The 13,091-nt window shown below is 47.0% G+C and overlaps 1 long non-coding RNA gene across 1 annotated transcript; it reads right to left on the bottom strand.

Annotated features, from left to right (window-relative positions):
- Positions 1 to 306: 306 nt before the first annotated feature.
- Positions 307 to 5,154, bottom strand: LOC144033465 (uncharacterized). The gene is made up of 5 exons (XR_013287987.1): positions 4,865 to 5,154; positions 4,461 to 4,552; positions 4,058 to 4,324; positions 1,551 to 1,689; positions 307 to 866 (listed from the first exon to the last, which is right to left on the bottom strand). It is a non-coding gene; the product is annotated as an uncharacterized LOC144033465 (long non-coding RNA).
- Between the last annotated feature and the right edge of the window lie 7,937 nt (positions 5,155 to 13,091).

Raw genomic sequence — 13,091 nt, 5'->3', positions numbered from 1 at the left:
ATAATTAGGTTATCTATACAAGATGAATAACATATACTTGTTTGAATTACATTTCATTTATCTTATGTAATACACCTAATTATTAAAAAAAATACATGACATTTAATTAATTATTTCCCATTCAGTACAAATGAACAATTAAACCACCTTGTTGATTAAACAGATTTATTCACACTTTTCAGACAATATTCAGACTTGGGATAGCCACTGTTAACCTTTAAATGACAGTAAAAGTTTCATTTTCAATTGTAAAAAAATTAAATTTTGTTACAAAACATGACATTAGGCAAAAAAGTCAGAATAATTTCTCAACTAGAGCAAAGTACAAATCTCAGTGCGATAACAGTGCGATAACAGTGCAATAACTTGAACAGTGCACACACGCACCCACACAAGCACTCACACAGACATGCACACGCACTAAACCAAATGATTGGTCAACAAAAGAAAGAACCTTTACAGATCAGAACATTTAACATATTCTGCTAGCACCCTTAAAAATCAGGAAGGGTTGTAAGTGTACAAAGTGTAGGTAAGCACTATGTTCTTTATTGCCAAAGCAATTTTAATTTTAGTGCCTGTACCTTTGGTGATAGCTTGCTCGAGTCAAGGTCCATCAGGATTTTCTGGTACACCTCGAATGTAGCCTTGAGGCTTTTTGGATACTTTAGGTTCAGCGCATAAATCAGTCCAAAAAGCATCACGCATGCTTGGGTCATACTCTTTAAGTTGTGGAGAACTTCGACCCCTTCTAGCACAACACCGACATCGACACGGTGTCCATCATCTGGACCATGGCTCTCTACTTGTACGCAGGAGATGCTCATGGTCTTCTCGGCAATGTCTGGCTCTCTGGAGTCAACGTCCTGAAATATAAAAGAACAGAGCAATGGGTTGTGAGTCCCTAACCAAACCGCTCATCCTTAGGTCAACTGAGTGTTAATGTGATGATATTTAAGGCATATTTAAGGCGATTGAGAGCCTAACTTATTTCGAAATAAATAGGCTAATTATTGCCGACAAGGGGAATGCAATAACGCCATCTTAACTACTGATGTTACTAGTAGTCATTTTATGATGATAACGGACTCAAAAGGGTTTAAGTTAGTCCATTATCAAGCTGTATTACCAAGATAGCCAAAATGCTATAACCAAAATGCTAGCTTTTTAGCTATGAAACTAGCGAGTGCCGGTATTGCGAAGTAGCTCGCTTTTTTTTTTGCTGAGATACTAGCGGGCCTGGATATTGTGAAATAGCTAGCCTGTTAACTATAACGCTCGCGGGTATTGTGAAAAATGTAACTTGTTATACCTAATAAGATCGTTCACACACGCGAGCGAGGACATTGTGAAATAGCCACTAGCCAGCTTGTTAGCTATGCTATCGAGTGCCGAACGTCCGCAACGTGACCAAGATAGAATTGCTTAAAATAATCTCGAGCTACTTCAATTTGATTATAAATGAACTGATATTGATGTGATGTGTTATAAAGTGCACGTAGAGGACACATTTGGGAGTGATTATACGTGGATTGTCTCGGATTACTTACCAACATGTGTATGACTGCGTCTAGCCCACAAACGCCTGCCCTGAAGAAGGGTAGTGTATCGGAATCTTCTTCTTCTTTAATTTCCGGCAGACCGCGCCCTACATCATTTCCGGTGTCCTCATTTCACTTCTCATAACTTCTATGAAAACCAATCACATAAATTTTAAGCAACATAATCATGTTTGTTTCACCACTTTGATTATTTAAACCATGTTATTAAATATTAACTAATTACATTTAATAAATGTTAGAATTGAATAAAGTACATAGATTGTATTTATTTTAAACGCATTATTTTAAAAACTATGAGTTTTTAAATAAAATCAAATAGATTTAAATGCATAAAACTTAACTCTGTCATGAATAATTTTTGTTACCAGTAATTGAATTTGTGTCGTATTTAACACGTTTGTCAGTCTATGATTAAATATATAATAATAATAATAATAATAATAATAATAATAATAATAATAATAATAATAATAATTAAACAAACCGTAACTTTTAGGCAATTAAAATTTTTAATTGTAATTAATGGCATGACTTCAATAGTAAACTCACGATTAATCCCAACTTTTATTTCTGTTCTTATTGAACAGGAAAATATATTTTTTTAAAGTTTTCATACTCAACAAAAACGGAAAAAAATGTTAAAGACACATATGGCTGCATCTTTTAGTCATTAATACAGCAATTTCATAATTCATAAAACTGAGTTAAAATTAAAAAGATTTACTGAAAAAAAAAGTGTGATATTGATTTGTGTTGGTCATTTTTCTGCCACTAGATGGCATAATTGCATTTTTCTAAGATATTGGTGACAGTTCATTGATTTTTTTCTTTTCATAATAATAGCAATGTAATCTTTAACATGAAGTAATTTGTGAAATTCAGCACATTTTTTAAAATTTCAAAAATACAACTTGACCCCAGTCTCCACAAATATATAAATAATTATTAATAAATGCATTACTGCTAAATTTTGACTGGATGTCTCTCCTGCGTTGCGAGTGGAATTGTTACTTTAACTAAAGGGCGGTCATTAATCGTGCGTTAAAAAAATTAGTGGCATTAAAGGAACTTTAAATTAACTCAAAATTAATGCACTAATTTTGATACCTCTATTAACTTTAAGTTGTCTGTAAAATAATGACATCCAGGACGATTCCCTCGTACAAGTTGCATTGCTCATCTGACGACTGATATATCGCAAAACTTTGGCAATAAGGTGATTCACAGATAATGTGAATAATGTGCAAAAAAACTTCACTAAATAACTTAGGAACATAACGGCAAATACTTAAAATAGTGCACGCCGGGACCTCCTTGCAGCAAAGGTATCAATTGCTGCGTTAAAGGATAGCTGCCTGGATACTTCTTGATTGATGCTAATAAGTGCCAGTCCAGTTAGCTGTTCTTCTGATATGGTAGACCTTAAATAGTTTATTAGTTTAAGCTTGGAAAAGCATCTCTCAGCTGATGCTACAGTCACTGATATGGTAGCAGCCACTCTGAGTGCTACCCACATGTTGGGATAGATTTCTCTAAGTTTTTTTCTCCTCTAGAAAAGTTAAAAGTTCCATGGTTGACATATTGGATTTTGGCCAGGTAGGAATGACTGCATCTCTGACAAAGACATCTCTGCTAAGAGGTTTTTTTATTTATTTTCATTTTTTTTTAAATTAGAGTACATATTGCACAAATAAGTAGACCCCGAGAAAAAGGCTTGTTAATTCCAGGCCTAGCAGACATGTTGCTACCCATAACAGTCATGGAGATCATAGAAAATACTAGATGTAGTCGTTTTTGTTGTGGGTTGCATTTTTTTTTTTTTTGCATTAGTTAATTTGATTAAATTGAAGATTTTGTAATCTATGCACCCTATTACAACCTTACTTTCATGTTGTGAGTCAAGTGCATATTCTACAGAAAACATTTTGTCAATATTTTGGAAATTGTTCTTATTGTCACGCCGCCACCGGCGTGACGGCCCATGCTTTTATTTTTGTTATCCATGTTTCCTGTTTTACTTTGAAAACCCTAACTCTCATCTCACCCCAGGTCACTTGCCCTTCCTGCCGCCCCATAATTACTGGTCCCCGCCCATGATTACCAACACCTGCCACCAATCAAGACTCACAATAAAAGCCATCTGCATTCTCCCCTCAGTGCCGAAGTGTCACAGTCAGTGCATGGAAGCGTCCCACAGTCCTTATGTCCTCGTTCATGTTGCCAAGTGTTTTTGCCTTGTTTTTGTGCCTTTTCCTCCCCAGTGGAGCGCCTTTTGTTACCCCTTTTGCCTTGTGCCCTTTTTCCTCCCTAGCGGAGCGCTTTTCGTTGTCCCCAGTACCTTTTGCCTGTTTTTTCCTCCCTAGTGGAGCGCTTTTTGTTCTCCACTTTTTTGCTTCCCTGTTCTCCTCTCAGCTAGAGAGGAGACGCTTGTTGGCCGGAAATAAACCTGCTGCCTTGGTGGCTTACCTTACGCCTGCGTCTGAGTCCTACCTTACCTCGTCGTGTCACTTATGTTTATTGAGATATTGAACGTCCATCCATCCATCCATCCATTTTCTTGACCGCTTATTCCTCACAAGGGTCGCGGGGAGATATTGAACAAAATCTTTACATTTTTCAAAGGGGGTATACTCATATATGCTGAGCACTGTACATGATGCAGCAATAGCCGATATATCTGAAATAGTCACCTGGATCTAGAAGATCGAGCTTTGTGTCACTCAAAGTACTGCTGATTGGTGCTTGACTGGCTGTTGCTTCAGCTGTACATTAAACAAAATACATCACTTCAAATTATTTTGGTGTTAAAGCAGGGAAAACAAATCCATTTGCATTATGATAGAATACAATGTAAGAAATTATGGCTGTTTGTATTAAATGCACCATTCATGCACTTACATTCAGTAGCCTTTGGTGAAGATGACACTGAAGGATTGTTTACCACAGCTTCTGCAGGTGCTTGTTGTGCTGCAAATATTTTCTCAGTGCATCTTGTTAAAAAAAAAAAAATCATTTACTATATAGATTTTTACATTAAACCAGCACATAATTCTTATTTTCAATAAATTAATAAATTAATAAATTAATGTGGTTATGTGAAACAATAACTTATGCAAATCCATTTGCAGGTATCTGGACTTGCTGGCTGTTTTAGTTTAAACTCAGCAAGCGTTGCCCCACTCTTGTGTGCAAAGTAGCTACTAGCATGGATGTAATGGTGCAGTAAACAAGTTACAAGCAAGCTAAGAAGCTAACGCTATTTTCGTGTTTATTTTATAAACAATGATGATTGCCCGACATACCTCTCCCCTGGGACCGTTTTTCCTCCTCCTTTCGCCGCTTTCTTAGTGCAGCACCTGAAGGCTTGGACCTTTTCATTGTTGTCGATGTCAATGTATAAACAACACAAGTGTGCCAACCATCTATCTATCTTTCTAAAGTGCTGCCACTACACTCTGACATGATATACGACCCCTCCCCCTACCTTTCATTGTAAGCGGCAGCAGCGGGTCAGGTTCAGGGCGCCAGGACAGCAGGTAGTGAACTCACAGTCATTTATTTGAAATAGAAGTAATAAAAAAAAAAAGGAACTTAATAAAATATATTTGCTATATAACATATTTTATGTTAGAAAACACGAGGGGGGTGGGGTCTTTTTTGTTTGTGTTTTTTAAATTTTATTTTTTTTTCTTTCTGCAATTTGGCGCCCCCTCCACAAGATGGCGCCCTAGGCGACCGCCTAGCTCGCCTGTAGCCTGCGTGCGGATCTGAGATAACATTTCCCGAGTGGCAAGTCGCGCCAACATTGAACCATATTTACAATTTAATATAGACCACCATGGATGAAATATTGCGATTCACGACCGGCTCGCGTAGACGGCTATTTCTGAATGGAGGTCTGCCGCTAGAGATCTCATTCAAGTGAATAGGAACACACGGCAGCCTCGCGATGTTTTTTTTTAAACCACAATTATTACAAATCCATGCACAAGTACCTTTTAAATTATAACTATAGTTAAGTGTTGTTGTAAAACATTATTATATTTATTGTATATACTGTATTTTTATTACTTTGGCGAAGACCGGCGGGCGCTTCTGCCTCTCCCGCTTAAAACAAGGAAATGGGCGTGTGCCACGGCGTTGTTTGCGGCGGCAGCGGCGTTGCTGTGTCGGCCAATCAGATGACAGGTGACGTCACGACCCCGCTAGTCCCCCGACAACCGGCGCTACAGAACCAAAAAAATAATAATACGCCGCTGCAGAACCGCTGTCGAAAGGGTTCTAAACAGCGGTTACAACGGAACGGCTCGGCCCCGAAAAAGTCCAGTGGAGACACTAACATCGGGGACAAAAACTGCCGCTTCGGTGTGGAACCGGTACGGTGGAAAAGTGCCATTAAAGGTCTTCATTGCCTCCCAGTTTCTTTTCGAATACATTTTAAAAATTAATGTGCATGTGGGCATTGCATGGTCAGGCTCCCTCGTACATCAGAGACTTTTTGTGCCCTTACATGTCTGAGATCATTGGATCAAAACCTGCTTATGGTTCCTCATACTCAATTTAAAGCCCTGGGGCCTCATTTCTAAAGGTTGCGTGCGATCAAAATGAGGCCAAAACTCTACGTACGAACATTTCTGCGCCAAAGGTGATATTTATAGAAAATAAACTGAACGTGAAACTTTACGCACCGCCACGTCAAGTCTGGACCTACCGTACGCAATCCGCACATTCTGGAGATATGGGACAACAGCGACACAGTCAGCTTTGTGATGTATTTCTATTCCTCAAACGCTGTATGCTGGATGTTGGTCAAAATTATAATATTTTGCAGACTTGCTCCGACGTCACAAGCACGCAGCGAGGCGGAAATCTGCACGCGAATAAATATCTTAAACAATCGCTCGTCTTTTCCCATTGATCACCTATCTTGAAAAATCCTCATGCAACAAATCACATGAGTGACAACTAATGTGGACACATTCTGCACGCATTACATCATCGCGCCGCTCAACAATATGCGTCTATCGTAACTTCACCCGCCTGCCGCGCAATTGCCATTAAAGGCTAAATAAAATTATATTGACACAAAACAATAAGGATTGAAAAAAAATAGCTACAAAATAGTTTGGTGCAAGCATCTTTGCTATTGAGATAGGGTTTTGCCATGCAAATAAATAAATGAGTCTGGCATAAACGTTCACAATGCGATCCACACAGCCGTGATTCTGGATGGAGATCCATAAGCAACACATTGGGAATATTAATAGGGCGGCCTATTGATCGCCTAATTTAGAGACAATTTAGTAAGCCTGAGTAAAATCAATCCAAGTGTAAGCGGTTAAGAAAATAGATTATGATTATTATTATTACTATTATGATTATTATGATTATTATTATTATTATTATTATTATTATTATTATTATTATTATTATTATTATTATTATTCCTTTCCTTATTTAAAAAATAAAAATCTGACTCTGTACGCCATGCGGCGGCATTATCGTAACTCGCGTCCTGCTAATTGATTTTATTGGCCTTCCGTGACTCGAAATCTTCAATGAGGGTTTCAATGTACATCTTGTTTTAAAATCTTTTTTTTCTTATTATTTTTTTTAGGACCTACAGGTCACACGAAAATTCTAGTACAATATGGTGACTTTAGATTTCTTTCTTGCCTTTCATTTGTCATGTTTTGGTTCTATTTAGGGTGGGTTTTGCTTTGCTTTTGTTGGGTTTTTAGTTTGTCATGTTTTGATTTTCTGTTTTTCCTAGTATCATTAAGCCTTTCCATGTCCACCTGTGTTTTCCTGCCCATCCTCATGTTCCATCCAATCAGCAACCCCTTCCACTTGTGTCTTGCCCAGCTGTGTCTCGTCGTGTGTAATTAGTGTGTGTATTCAGTTATCGGTTTTTGTGTCAGTATTTGTCGGTCCATTATTCTTGTTTCCCCACGTTCATGTTGCCAGTGTTTCCGTCTGTTCATGTATAGTTCCCTCTGGTATTTTGTATTCGTTGCCACCCAGCCCTGTTTGCTACTTTGGTTTTTGTTGGATTAAATTTACTTCTTTTTTCCGCACCTCTGCCTCGTTCGCCTCCTGCATTTGGGTCCACCACCACACTTCCGCGTTCCTGACAGAATGGACCGACCTCGAAAGGACCCAGCAGGGAGCAGCCGGAGCCGACCGGCACGACGTCGGCCGGCTCCCAGACGCCATCAGCCTGTTGACCAACCCTGTTCCCTCGGTGTAGGTTCAGCTTTCTTTTCGAGTTCCTGTGTCTCCGTGTTCCCCTCACCTGTTAAAACCTATTTACCCAGTTCACCACCTTATGATTCCCGTTACAGTTATTTAAGTGATTCTGATTTGGAACTCACAGACACCGAGTTAAACATTTCTGATTTTGACACCAGTTTTTGTTCACCTAGTAAGTCTCCCCGGGCACTTCCTTATGACACGATTTTGTCACCCCACGTTTTTGTTGACCACGATCCCGAGTTTGATTTTGATTCAGAGTTAGAGGATGATTGTGAAGTGAGTGAGCACACTGATTTTGGTTGGAGTGCGAGTGATAGCTTTTATAGTTTTTTGTTTTCACGTTCCCCGTCATGTCAAGTAGCACCTGTTTCCGCGTCACCTGGTTCCCCGTTGTCTCGAGTTCCCCGGTCCCTTGGTCAACAGGCTGGTGTGACGACAGCCCCAGCTCCCCGAAAACGAAGGAGGAGGCAGAGGCGATCCAAGCCGCAGCCTGCGCCGCTGCCGCCGCAGCCCCTGGCCGCTTCGCCTGCGCCGCTGCCGCCGCAGCCCCTGGCCGCTTCGCCTGCGCCGCTGCCGCCGCAGCCCCTGGCCAATGCGCCTGGGCCGCTGCCGCCGCAGCCCCTGGCCAATGCGCCTGCGCCGCTGCCGCCGCAGCCCCGGGCCGCTTCGCCTGCGCCGCTGCCGCCGCAGCCCCGGGCCGCGTCGCCTGCGCCGCTGCCAGCGCAGCCCCGGGCCGCTTCGCCTGCGCCGCTGCCGCCACAGCCCCTGGCCGCTTTGCCTGGGCCGCAACCTCCTGCTCCTCGACCGGCGGCGCCCGGCCAGCGGCCGCCTTCTCCACCAGTTCCGGCGGCGCCCGGCCAGCGGCCGCCTTCGCCACCTCCTGTTCCTCGTCAGGCGGCGCATGGATTGCGGCCGCCACCTCCTGTTCCTCGTCAGGCGGCGCATGGATTGCGGCCGCCACCTCCTGTTCCTCGTCCGGCGGCGCATGGATTGCGGCCGCCACCGCCTGCACCAGTTCCGGCGGCGCCCGGCCAGCGGCCGCCATCTCCTGCTCCTCGTCCGGCGGCGCATGGATTGCGGCCGCCACCTCCGGTCCCTCGACCGGCGGCGCCTGGCCAGCGGCCGCCTCCTCTTGCACCAGCTCCGGCGGCGCCCGGCCAGCGGCCGCCTTCTCCACCACCAGTTCCGGCGGCGCCCGGTCAGCGGCCGCCTTCGCCAGCATCAGTTCCGGCGGCGCCCGGCCAGCGGCCGCCTTCTCCACCAGTTCCGGCGGCGCCCGGTTGGCGGCCGCCTTCGCCTGCACTAGTTCCGGCGGCGCCCGGCCAGCGGCCGCCATCTCCACCACCAGTTCCAACGGCGCCCAGCCAGCGGCCGCCTTCTCCACCAGTTCCGGCGGCGCTCGGCCAGCGGCTGCCTTCGCATGCACTAGTTCCGGCGGTGCTCGGCCAGCGGCCGCCTTCGCATGCACTAGTTCCGGCGGCGCTCGGCCAGCGGCCGCCTTCGCCTGCTCCAGTTCCGGCGGCGCCCGGCCAACGGCCGCCTTCGCATGCACCAGTTCCGGCGGCGCCCGGCCAGCGGCCGCCTTCGCATGCACCAGTTCCGGCGGCGCCCGGCCAGCGGCCGCCTTCGCCTGCACCAGTTCCGGCGGCGCCCGGCCAGCGGCCGCCATCTCCACCAACAGTTCCGACGGCGCCCGGCCAGCGGCCGCCTTCGCATGCACCAGTTCCGGCGGCGCCCGGCCAGCGGCCGCCTTCGCATGCACTAGTTCCGGCGGCGCCCGGCCAGCGGCCGCCTTCGCATGCACCAGTTCCGGCGGCGCCCGGCCAGCGGCCGCCTTCGCCTTCACCAGTTCCGGCGGCGCCCGATCGGCCGCCGCCTTCGCCTGCACCAGTTCCGGCGGCGCCCGGTCGGCGGCCGCCTTCGCCTGCACCAGTTCCGGCGGCGCCTGGTCGGCGGCCGCCTTCGCCTGCACCAGTTCCGGCGGCGCCCGGTCGGCGGCCGCCTTCGCCTGCACCAGTTCCGGCGGCGCCCGGTCGGCGGCCGCCTTCGCCTGCACCAGTTCCGGCGGCGCCCGGTCGGCGGCCACCTTCGCCTGCACCAGTTCCGGCGGCGTCCGGTCGGCGGCCGCCTTCGCATGCACCAGTTCCGGTGGCGCCCGGCCAGCGCCCGCCTTCGCCAGCATCAGTTCCGGTGGCGCCCGGTCAGCGGCCGCCTTCGCATGCACCAGTTCCGGCGGCGAACACCCCGCCGCCACCTCTGCTCCTCGTCGGGCGTCAGGGACGCCCTCCGGACCGGCTCCGCCGGTTCCTTCTCATCGGGCGTCGAGGACGCCCTCCTGACCGGCCCCGCCGGTTCCTTCTCATCTGGCGTCGAGGACGCCCTCCTGACCGGCCCCGCCGGTCCCTTCTCGTCGGGCGTCGAAGACGTCCTCCTGACCGGCCCCGCCGGTCCCTCCTCGTCGGGCGTCGAGGACGTCCTCCTGACCGGCCCCGCCGGTCCCTCCTCGTCGGGCGTCGAGGACGTCCTCCGAGCGGCCCCGCCGGGCCCTCCTCGTCGGGCGTCGGGGACGCCCTCCTGACCGGCCCCGCCGGGCCCTCCTCGTCGGGCGTCGGGGACGCCCTCCTGACCGGCCCCGCCGGGCCCTCCTCGTCGGGCGTCGGGGACGCCCTCCTGACTGGCCCCGCCGGGCCCTCCTCGTCGGGCGTCGGGGACGCCCTCCTGACTGGCCCCGCCGGGCTCTCTTCGTCGGGCGTCGAGGACGCCCTCCTGACCGGCTCCGTCGGAACTCTCTTGTCTGGCGTCCGGGACGCCCACCTGACTGGCTCCTCTGGGCACTCTTCGTCTGGCGTCCGGGACGCCCACCTGACTGGCTCCTCTGGGCACTCTTCGTCTGGCGTCCGGGACGCCCACCTGACTGGCCCCGCTGGGCACTCCTCGTCTGGCGTCCGGGACGCCCACCTGACTGGCCCTCTGGGCACTCCTCGTCTGGCCACCTCTAGGGTTTTGGCATTTTGTTTGGTTTTTTTGGACTGCCCTTGATTGTGGGCCATGCACCCTCCCGCCTGTTTTTTTTGTTTATGGACCTTATGGGACATCTGGGAGCTGTCCCTTGAAGGGGGGGTTCTGTCATGTTTTGGTTCTATTTAGGGTGGGTTTTGCTTTGCTTTTGTTGGGTTTTTAGTTTGTCATGTTTTGATTTTCTGTTTTTCCTAGTATCATTAAGCCTTTCCATGTCCACCTGTGTTTTCCTGCCCATCCTCATGTTCCATCCAATCAGCAACCCCTTCCACTTGTGTCTTGCCCAGCTGTGTCTCGTCGTGTGTAATTAGTGTGTGTATTTAGTTATCGGTTTTTGTGTCAGTATTTGTCGGTCCATTATTCTTGTTTCCCCACGTTCATGTTGCCAGTGTTTCCGTCTGTTCATGTATAGTTCCCTCTGGTATTTTGTATTCGTTGCCACCCAGCCCTGTTTGCTACTTTGGTTTTTGTTGGATTAAATTTACTTCTTTTTTCCGCACCTCTGCCTCGTTCGCCTCCTGCATTTGGGTCCACCACCACACTTCCGCGTTCCTGACATCATTGACCGTCCAAATTGTTTTGGTTTGATGTTTGCTAACACGTGGTGCTTATTAATACGCAGATGAGTTGCTTTCCATTGCCAAATATGGGATGAAATAGGCGGACTTGGGGCGGGCGTGGGATCTGCTGCGCACACCAGTTGGAATCGTGTGGCATTTATAAAGGGAACTTGCGTGCAGATTTGCATATGTGTGTATACGCATGGTTTTATATATCTCAATTTTTTTCTGCGTACGTGAGTTTTGAGTTTCGTTCGTACATACTTTTCTGCGCAGGTTTTCACGCACAGTTTTATAAATGAGGCCCCAGGAGATCGTTCATTCCAAGCTGTTGGTCCGAGGCTTTGGAATTACCTCCCACTGTCTGCTCAATTCTATTGATGCCTTTAAGAGCCAATTTAAAACATATTTGTTTTGCCAAGCTTTCTGATTTCTGCTGATGATTATTATATGTCTTTTTGACCTTTAATTTTGTTTTACTTGTTGTATTTGTTTTTTTCTGTGTGATTAATTTTACCTGTGAAGTGTTTCTCTTCTCCAACACACCTGGCGCTCATCCGCAAGCTCTGCCCGATATGCCTGATATCCTGTTCATTGGAAACAGGTGCATTGGAGCAGGGAAACATCCAAAACCTGCAGGACTTGGGCCCTCGAGGACTGAGTTTGGACACCACTGCTTTTTATGTGGGTGTCCTCATACACTCATTGTACTGTACGGTATTCAGGCTAACTTTCCCTGGCATTATTTTACTTGAATTACGGTAAAAAACAAACAAACATGTTTTGCACTGGTGAATTCCAAACCAATTATTTTTAGGAGTGGATACTGCTAATCTACTATACAGTATATCACTTTACTTTTGAGGACTATATGGTGTAAACATGCTCTATAATGCCGCTTTTCCATCAGTCCCGCACGGGTACCACACCACACCTCACGCAACCACACCACGCCGCAACCGCCGGTTTTCCATTAGAATTGGTGCACGGCGGGAAGGGGGCGGCAACATTTGAACCAGTCCAAGCCAAGCTTACACTCCTGAATTGCGTGCGGAGAGAGACAGTACTTCTTCCAATTAAAGCGCCCACAACTCGACTGGAGAAAAGGTAATAATGACCTTAATAACCCGATTTATTGTTAAACACTGAAGCCATAGCTACAGCGTTGTGGGGAATGAGGAGTCCGGACATGATAAAAACATTAGGGTCCCCAAAAGTTGTTATGGCGAGCGTTGCTCATCCGTGGACTTACATATAATATGGATGTCCGTGCTCTCATTACACCAAGCACACTAATACTCCACTTGTAATATATATCTGTGCCTACGAGAGAAGTGTGCGTCATTCAAGTCCCCCGCTGTAAACATGCTAACGATCCGAACGCGTGTGTACATGACAACAATAACTCTTGAGTTAAGAGAAGGAAATGAAAATGCTACCATGTTGTCCTGGCTCAAAGCTTAAAAAAGAAAGAGCACGGTCAGAGGTGGATTCACATGCTGATACAGCACAGAAATAAAAAAATAACATGGGCTGCTCATGCTGAAGCCAGTAGTATTTTCTTCCTCTATAGCGAAAATACCACTGTGTGGCGTGCGTTTGTACTAATAAGTATAAAATAAGTGTGGGAGAAGCCCTAAATGCAGATTTGGTACCTGTTTTTTTTTTTTGCTTGTTTTTTTTCTGAGCGCTACTC

Source organism: Festucalex cinctus, chromosome 13 (genome assembly GCF_051991245.1).
Source record: "Festucalex cinctus isolate MCC-2025b chromosome 13, RoL_Fcin_1.0, whole genome shotgun sequence".
Lineage (NCBI taxonomy): Eukaryota > Metazoa > Chordata > Actinopteri > Syngnathiformes > Syngnathidae > Festucalex > Festucalex cinctus.
Note: the sequence above shows the minus strand (reverse complement) of the source record. Positions and strands in the feature narration are given on the sequence as shown.